The sequence below is a fragment of the Bos indicus x Bos taurus genome, chromosome 4 (genome assembly GCF_003369695.1).
Source record: "Bos indicus x Bos taurus breed Angus x Brahman F1 hybrid chromosome 4, Bos_hybrid_MaternalHap_v2.0, whole genome shotgun sequence".
Lineage (NCBI taxonomy): Eukaryota > Metazoa > Chordata > Mammalia > Artiodactyla > Bovidae > Bos > Bos indicus x Bos taurus.
Window position 1 is genome coordinate 107,668,476 of NC_040079.1, and position 10,025 is coordinate 107,678,500.

Genomic DNA, 10,025 nt, shown 5'->3' on the forward strand with positions numbered 1-10,025 from the left:
GTCCTTTCTCTACCTTTACTGTTTGTATGGCGAACAGCATTCTTCATAATCTTACCTAAGCTGTTTGCTAACACTAAGTTTGCTAAGACTAATATCCATAGTTTTCTTGGTAATGTTCAAGGTATAAGTTCTTAGTAATCTGTGCTGACTTTATGTCCTTGATTATTAAAAAAATTCATGTCTTCGGAACAGCTAAATTTCCTTACTATTTTGTTACCTTCTATTTTTATTGTAAAATATAATTTTTACTTTGATTTATGTATACTCATCCCTGCTCACAGGTAATTGTGCTTCTGTCTCAATCAGATGACCAAATCCTTTTGATAACTTTATTTTGCTTCCTCAAGATTATTAAAGAATTACTGATCCTAAATTAAAAAAACTAAACATTTAGGATGTCTTTTTGTGTGTGTGTCAGAATATATGTAACATAAAATTTACCATCTTAATCACTTTTAAGTATACAGTTCAATAGCATCAAGTACAAAAAGTCACTCCACATTATTGTGCAACCATGACCACCATCTGTCACCAGAACATTTTCATCTTCCCCAACTGGAACTCTATACCCACTAAACAATATCTCCCCATCCCTTCTTCCTTCCAGTCTTTGGCAACCAACATTATACTTTCTGTCCTCTGAGTTTAACTACCTTAAGTGGGTTTTCTCCCAAGTGTCTTTTTAGTATTAGCTGTGATGTTTAGGTCTCTGATTCACTTTAAGTTAATCTTTTGTATATGGTGTAAGGTAAGAGTTCAACTTCATTACTTTGCATGTGAATAGTCAATTTTTCTGGCAACATTTGCTGAAAAATATGGAACACGTTACAGATTTAAATGTCATACTTGTTCTGGGGCCATGCTAATCTCTGTATCATTCCCGTTTTAGTTTAGGTGCTGCCAAAATGAGCATCATATGTCTTTCAAAATTAAAATTATCTATGGCATTTCTCAAAGAGCCCCTGGAAAATCACGATGATTTATACATTTATCTTATAAAAAGAGATGCCAGAAATATTTTAGGTTACTTTGATATACTTTATATTAATAGTCTTGAACTAACTCATCACCATATAAGGAATTCATGAGAATTATCAAATGAATAGGTAATTCATATAAAATATTCTGAGACTGTACATTGTGCAGAAAAAATTGACAGAGTCAGGACGTTTGTTAATGCCTTCATTGTCCACAATGGAATCTAATCCTAAAATATTATATATTAAAATTTTTTAATCTATTGTACTCTAATGGAAAAGTTTACTGTTTCAATTTTGATATAGTTTGTCACTGTAATAAATCAATCTCATAAATTTAATCATACTCAGAAGTAGGTAGTTCTGCTTCCTCAGGGGTTATAATAAAAAAGCTATTTTTAATCAAATCCAGGAGCTATAGTACTCTTAAATAGTTCTTCAAGAGAAGGACTTAAAAAATTTATGTTAAAAGGAGAAAACATAATGTGTTAGCCATGTGCTGTAAAAATATCAATAATTACTATACCCCAAGGTTATTATTTTATTTTGGAAAGATCTCCAGAAATTGCCTGAAAACACAGCTTTGGACTTATAATTTAAAAAAATTAACTAATCAGTTGATTTTTTGAAGATTATGTTAAAATTGCAAAGTCATTTTTGCTTTTTCTGATGTATAACATTTAATTACACATTCATATATCTTTAAACATCTATTCAGTCCCAAAATAAAACTTATTTCATATTAAATATTATTTTAAGTATAGTAAGCATTGTCTTACATAATTAATGCAAAAAAATTAAGCACCTGTGTTTCTTAATCAATAGGAAAGGGTCTAAATTTATCCTTATGTATTTTAAAAATTATCAGATATTGACATTTTAAATATTTTGAGTATTAAAATTATTATTTTAAATAAATATTATATTATATTTGCCAACAAAGTCCATCTAGTCAAGGCTATGGTTTTTCCAGTGGTCATGTATGGATGTGAGAGTTGGACTGTGAAGAAAGCTGAGCACCGGAGAATTGATGCTTTTGAACTGTGGTGTTGGAGAAGACTCTTGAGAGTCCCTTGGACTGCAAGGAGATCCAACCAGTCCATCCTAAAGGAGATCAGTCCTGGGTGTTCATTGGAAGGACTGATGCTGAAGCTGAAAGTCCAATACTTTGGCCACCTCATGTGAAGAGTTGACTCACTGGAAAAGACCCTGATGCTGGGAGGGATTGGGGGCAGGAGGAGAAGGGGACGACAGAGGATGAGATGGCTGGGTGGCATCACTGACTCAATGGATGTGAGTCTGGGTGAACTCCAGGGAGGCCTGGCGTGCTGCGATTCATGGGGTCGCAAAGAGTCAGACACAACTGAGCAACTGAACTAAACTGATATTGTATTTTTGTTGATGTGTAAAATAAAATATTTGTAAAAATTATTGAATTTACTTTTTTATTGTATAGCATACAAAATGGAAATGATTTTTAACACTTGGAGAGTTCATAAGACAGAAAATGTTGGGCTATCTACTTTATAGAAAATTTTCTTAATAAAATCTAATAATACATTTTGCTGTTAAGTCGCTAAGTCAAGTCTGACTCTTTTGCAATCCCATTGACTGTAACCCACCAGGCTCCTCTGTTCATGGGATTTCCCAGGCCAGAATACTGGAATGGGTTGCCATTCCCTTCTTCAGGGGATCTTTCCGCCCCAGGAATTGAAGCTGCATCTCCTGCATTGGCAGGCGGATTCTTTACCACTGAGCCATGAGAGAAACCCAGTAATACATCTATGTTAGTGCAAAAAATAGCCCACAATTTTATAATAAAATAATTCTCAATAAAAAGAATAGATACAAACACACATTCTAGTTGTGCCTCGACATTCATAAGATTTATATCACTTCATAGCAAAAAGATGGGGAAACTGGAAAGAGTGGCGGACTTTATTTTTGGGGGCTCCAAAATCACTGCAGATGGGGATTACAGCCATGAAATTAAAAGACATTTACTCCTTGGAAGGAAAGTTATGATCAACCTAGACAGCATATTAAAAAGCAGAGACATTACTTGGTCAACAAAGGTCCGTCTAGTCAAGGCTATGGTTTTTCCAGTGGTCATGTATGGATGTGAGAGTTGGACTGTGAAGAAGGCTGAGCGCCGGAGAATTGATGCTTTTGAACTGTGGTGTTGGAGAAGACTCTTGAGAGTCCCTTGGACTGCAAGGAGATCCAACCAGTCCATCCTAAAGGAGATCAGTCCTGGGTGTTCATTGGAAGGACTGATGTTGAAGCTGAAACTCCAATACACTGGCCACCTGATGCGAAGAGCTGACTCATTGGAAAAGACCCTGATGCTGGGAAAGACTGAGGGCAGGAGGAGAAGAGGATGACAGAGGATGAGATGGTTGGATGGTATCACCGACTCGATAGACATGGGTTTGGGTGGACTCCAGGAGTTTGTGATGGACATGGAGGCCTGGTGTGCTGCGATTCAAGGGGTCGCAGAGTCGGACACGACTGAGTGACTGAACTGAACTGAACTGATATTAGTGGTAAAGTGAAGTGAAAGTGAAAGTGAATGTGAAGTCGCTCCGTCATGTCCGACTGTTTGCGACCCCATGGACTGTAGCCTACCAGGCTCCTCCCTCCATGGGGTTCTCCAGGCAAGAGTACTGGAGTGGGTTGCCTTTTCCTTCTCCAGGGGATCTTCCCGACCCAGGGATCGAACCCAGGTCTCCTGCATCCCAGGCAGACACTTTAACCTCTGAGCCACCAGGGAAGCCCCAAAGTACCATTCAAAACATGCTGTAGCTACTTGTCCGGTCAAGTCACTCAAGATGTTCTCTTGACCAGGGGTTGAACCTGGAGTCACAACAGTGAACACATCTAACCATTGCACGGGACCACCAGGGAACTCCTGAGGTGGCTGTTCTCTTGCTCTCTGTACGTGCCCTGTTCAACCAATGCCTGCTTCACCTACACCCTACTCACCCAGCTGATTTTCCTACATACTTGCCCCAGGCCCTGGCTAATGATTTCTGGCTTTACATCGGAACTCTTCACTATGCTTGTCAAAGGCTTGTTTCCTTGATAACCTATGAGCCCATCTGATTTCACTTCCTCCCCTGGTAGATAACCTCCCCCTGCCCCCGGCAGCAAACACTGCTGCCAAGTCTTGCTGTCTGCACATGACAGGGTTTCACTCCAGGACCTTACTTCAGATGAAGATTCCCCTGTTCATTAAACCACTGATGTCCCTGTGACTGCCTTCGGGCTTATTCTTGGGCAAGGCCTTGGAGGCCTCAGGGTGCGGCACAGCAAGTAGAGAATCAGCCAGGAGACCCAGGAAACTCCTAAGAGCTACCAGATGTTGGGAAATAAAGATGGGGGATGGGAAGTTGCAGGGACCTAGCATGTGGGGCCCAAACGTTGCAGGTGTAACCCTGGCGTGGCCACCCGCTGGTGTGTGGGGCCCTTTTGGTAACTGTCCTTGATGAATGGGGGCCACCGAGAGAGTACCGAGAAATCATAGACCCTCCTAAGGTTACTGTGGGGATGTTTGGCTGCCATTTCTACAGGAAAGAAAGAGACAATAGGTGGTGGCCACAGCTGCAGGCTAGCAACTGCTTTCTGCTTAAGAAAGGCCACAGTTAACCGTCGAGGTATCGGTATCGGTTAACTTGCATGCTGATTCCTGTTCCTCTGAAAGTGAGGCATATGAATGTGAGTGAATGATATGTAGTATTGCTATTTCTTTCAACTGAATTGGCTTATTTAGAACCTAGAAAAAAAAATCTCTGAAAATGGCCAAGGTGGGAATTGTTTTTATCATTTTAAAGCTGGACTTTGCATATACCATCAGAGGAAGTTAGTGTTCTAGAAGGAATTGATATTTCTGTTCTTGTGCTCTTGAGATATAAATCATCTACTTGGGCTCTCAGAAACTTTACTCCTATGTGATCTCTAAGAGTGAAGAGGAAAGAAGGAGACCTTTTAAAACTGTTTAGAAATAATTATGCTTTGGGAATGTCTGTCTAAAGCAGTCTTCAGATTTTGGTAACTTGCAACCGTTGTTGTTTAGTCACCAAGTCATGTCTGACTCCTTGTGACCATGTGGACTGCAGCAAGCTAGGCTTCCCTGTCCTTCACTATCTCCTGGAGTTTGCTCAGATTCATGTCCACTGAGTCATTGATGCTATCTAACCGTCTCATCCTCTGCTGCCCACTTCTCCTTTTTCTTTCAATCTTTCCCAGCTTCAGGGTCTTTCCTAACTAAACTAAACTGAAGAGAATTTGTTGACTATCTGGATAGTCATTTCAAATCGGGTAAATAAAGAAACATTAATTGCTGGGGGGGGTCTAAGTTTACCTACTTTTAGGTAAACCTTCTTAGGAGAGGAAAACTAAAGCATACATTTTCCTGTTAGTAAAGCAAACAGTTCACAATTACTTGCTTCTGGCTTTTTGCCAGAGACTAAGAGTTTGTTGTTATTATCGCTGCTGCTGTTTTTCCAACTTAATTGAGATATAATTGACATATAACATTGTGTACAATTAAGGTGAACTTGTTGATTGGATATGTTTATATATTGAAAATGATTACCATCTCAGCTAACTCTTCATCGTGTTACATAATTAGCAATTTCTTTTTGTGGTGTATACATTTAAGATCTATTCTCTTGGAAACATTAAGTATATGAAGCAGTATTATTAACTATAATTGCTGTTTTGTACATGGGATGCCCGGACTTAGTCTTACAATGGAAAGTTTGTGCCTTTCAGTGACTATTTATTTTTAAAAATTTATTTTATTGAGTAAGTTAATTTACAATGCTGTGTTAATTTTTGCTTTAGATCTAAATCGCTTTTTGCTCTAAATCACGTTAGAGCAAAGTGATTCAAGTATGCATACGTATTCTTTTTCATATTCTTTTATGATTTATTACAGGATATTGAATGTAGTTTCCTATGCTACACAGTAGGACCTTGTCGTTTATCCATTCTGACAGTTTTCTTCTGTTAATCCCAAACTCCCTTCTTCCATCCCTGCACCTCCCTGCACCTTGGCAACCAAAAGTCTTTTCTCTCTGTCTGTGAGTCTGTTTCTTTTTCATGGATAAATTCATGTGTGTCATATTTTAGATTCCACATGCAAGTGATATCGTACAGTATTTGTCTTTCTGATTCACTTCACTTGGTATGAGGATATCTAGATTTATCTGTGTTGCTGCAAATGGCATTATTTCATTCTTTTTTATGGCTGAGTAGTATTCCACTGTGTGTGTATATATACATGCAGACACACACACCACATCTTCTTTATCCACTGATGAACATTTAGGTTGTTTCCAAGTCTTGCCTATTGTAAATAGTTCTGCTATGAACATAGGGGTGCATGTATCTTTTCCAATTATAATTTTGTCTGGGTATATGCCCAGGAGTAGGATTGCTGGATCATACAGCAACTCCTTTCATACAGTAACTCCTTTTTAAGGAACTTCCATACTGATCTTGCTAGTGGCTGCACCAATTCACATTCCTACCAACAGTATAGGGGAGGGTTTCCCTTCTCTCCACACCCTCTCCAGCATTTATTATGCCATTCAGACTAATGTGAGGTGGCACCTCACTGTAGCTTTGAGTTGCATTTCTCTAATAGTTAGCAATGTTAAGCATCTTTGCACGTGCCTATTGGCCATCTGTATGTCTTCTTTGGAGAAATGTCTAGGTATTCTGCCCATTTTTTTGTTTTGTTTGTGTGTTACTGAGATATATCAGCTGTTTGTATGTTTTTGGAAATTAATCCCTTGTCCTTCACATTATTTGCAAATATTTTCTCCCAGTCCATAGGTTATCTTTTCATTTTATTTATGGTTTCCTTTGCTGTGCAAAATATAAGTTTGATTAGATTCCATTTGTCTATTTTTGCTTTTACTTTTATTGCCTTGGGAGACTGACCTAAGAAAACATTGGTATGATTTATGTCAGAGAATGTTTTGCCTATGTGCTCTTTTAGGAGTTTTATGGTTTCAAGTCCTGTATTTAAGTCTTCAAGATATTTTCAGTTTATTTTTGTATGTGGTGTAAGAATGTGTTCTAACTTCTTTGATTTACATGTGGCTATTCAGCTTTCCCAATACCACTTGCTGCAGAAACTGACTTTCCCCCGTTGTTTATTCTTGCCTCCTTTGTCAAAGATTAATTCCCCTATACCGTGTCACATTACTGACCTTCCTATGTACTTGCCCCAGGTTCCAGCTAATGACTTCTAGCTTTATTTTATTTTATATTTTTATTTTTTGCAGCACTGTGCAGGGTGTAGGCCAATACTGCTCAGTTTTTAAGTTTTACTGAACTTTAGAATTCTTTGTTTTAGAAGAGTATTTTGACATCTTATTCACTTTATAGAGCATCTGGATTAAAGAGGCATTCTAAGCAATGTTTACATAGTAGTAGTTCGGCAGCTGAAAATAAAATATATATATAGCCTTTGTAGTTTCAGCTTAAGGATAAATTACCTTTCTTTTATCTCCAGCCTCTGGTCCTCAGAAGTTCAAATATTTTGCTAATGGCAAATTCACTATGCTTGGGACTTTCAGGGATGTTAAAGCCTCCTATTCTTTGAGACTTGTAGGCAAGTGCTGGGATGGCTTCTGGGCCTTTGAAAGAGTATTATTTTTATCATTTTGTGTGTGCAAAGAAACTGCAGGAAAAACAGGGTTGTTTTGAGAATACTTTCGGCACCCTCATCTTAGCTAATTGTTCAGCATCTCTCCAGCTTCAGAATTTATTTGTGAGGAAAACTCTTTATCTACCTGCCCCTACATGTGATTTCTAGATTCCCAGCAGTGTCTGCAAGTGACATACTGAGGATCAAAGACTTACTTAGCATATTTTTTCAGTCTTAAATTAGTATATTCAGACTCCATGTGTGAATTCTGGGCTACAGTTTATGTTGTTTATATTGCCACAAGAATATGAAAGAATAGAGATTGATGTGGGCGCCAACCAGAAGAAATATTTCAAGAACAACAAGAACGACCACAGAACAATTTTGGACAAAGAGTATTTTTAGGAGCATTTTTTAGAGGAAGAAGAGCTTAAAGCATTTAATATTCAGACTAGAAAAGGAAGTTTTACATATTGATAATGCCCCCCTCTCCATCCCCTATTACCAACAGTCAAACCCTTTCCTATTATCAAGCCTAAGAAATAGGAAACAGCTGAATGGATTATTGTCAATTTGAATATCTGATGGTACAAGATCTAGGTGATAAACAAAATTTATTGCAATGAAAGCCTTCAATAATCTCAACTATGTTAAAAACATGCTTAAGAAAAAATACTGGAAGAACATAGATCACTTACTAGAGCGAGTTAGGAGAATGAGTTTATGGGTTTTGTTCACCTTTGTAACTTACTCTGCTATCCAAATTTTGTGTAATAAATCACTTCAATTCTTAACTAAAAATAAAGGAAACTTAAACCTATAAGACCCTCAAGGTTGCCCTTTTGAAGCTTTAGGCTGAAGAGAAGGGAAAGATGTACACACATAAGGTAATATAAATCGTTTTAATTAATTTTTTTCACTAACCACCATACTGCTATGTCAAAAGAATAAACATCTTCCTACATCAGTAATACAGAAAATATTGTTACTGTATTGGGAATACACTTGCAGAAGAGTTATGGAGCACCTGGCCGAAAAAGTAGCCAACTTTATGACAGAAAGTTCTGTATTCCCCCCGGTAAATGCATGTTTATTATCCTGGCTTTGGCCACAGCAGCTGAACGCTTCTTTTAAAGTTTCCAAGTTACTAACTGCCCGGTTTCCATGGTAACCATTTTTTTTTTGGTGGGTGGGGGGGGAAGTAGTATTCATATATGTAGAAATTGCAAAATGAAAAATGAAGTTTCTTCCAGAAGACAGTCCCACAGCACAAGGCTGGGAGATCTGTGTTGGAATGGATCTTAAAATGAATTGCCACTTCTGGTTCCCTTGTAAGGATCATAATGTATTGTTCTACAGCTGAACTAAAGGAAGATGTGAAAATGAGGAGAAACAATCGATATGGGATTTAATTTCAAAAACAGGGAAAATGCTGCTTAAAACAGAGCACCAATGGAGTAGAGGCGAAGAGCTGTGAAAGTCATTCCGTCACAATGTCTCTTTTGTGTGCCCCTAGAAAGGCATGCATAGGTTACGCAGAGAGAATCCCTTTACTATGGTAACAGAATCTTTCCCCAGGGCAACAGGAAATAGGAAGGGAACATTTTTCTGCAGGTCTGAGGTGGAGTTAATAGGTGAAGTTTTTGGTAAACAGCTAGTCTTCACCGGGCTGTGACTCCTCCTTCTCCAAGGACACCTTCCCTTCTGCTCTTTTTCCTCCCTTATTCTATCAAGTGAAAGTCGCTCAGTTGTGTCTCACTCTTTGCTACCCCATGGACTATACAGTCCATGGAATTCTCTAGGCCAGAATACTGGAGTGGGTAGCCTTTCCCTTCTTGAGGGGACCTTCCCAACCTAGGGATCGAACCCAGGTCTCCCGCGTTGCAGGCGGATTCTTTACCAGCTGAGCCATAAGGGAAGCCCTATTCTATCAAAGCTTACTCTTAACAATCTGATATAAATGTTCTTAAAATGTAAATACTTGACTATGGGTCATTATGTTAGCTATTTACTCACGATAATGAATATGCTATAACCCATGAATGATGCTCTAAGGGAGGCATTTAAAGCATAAAGAGAGATTAGAGAGAGAGAATCCTTTATTGAGTTCTCCATTCCTATAGCTGCCTTCTTATAAAGTCATAAAGTTAATCCTATCCAGACAGATTTATATACTTTTTTCTATTTTTATTTGTGGTAAAAAAAAAACATAATATTTGCCATATTAGCTTTTATTTTAACTGTATAGTTCACTAAGGTTAAATATATTCACACTGTTGTGAAATGCCTCTACAGAACATTTTCATTAAGTAACAATTCCCCATTTCTCCCTCTATTCCAGCCCCTGGTAACAACTCTTCTACTGTTCAATAAGTTTGGCTACT

The 10,025-nt window shown here is 38.2% G+C and overlaps 1 non-coding gene across 1 annotated transcript; it reads right to left on the reverse strand.

The window, feature by feature from the left end:
- Positions 1-809: 809 nt before the first annotated feature.
- Positions 810-913, reverse strand: LOC113891977. Its single transcript, XR_003510949.1, has one exon. It is a non-coding gene; the product is annotated as a U6 spliceosomal RNA (small nuclear RNA).
- Between the last annotated feature and the right edge of the window lie 9,112 nt (positions 914-10,025).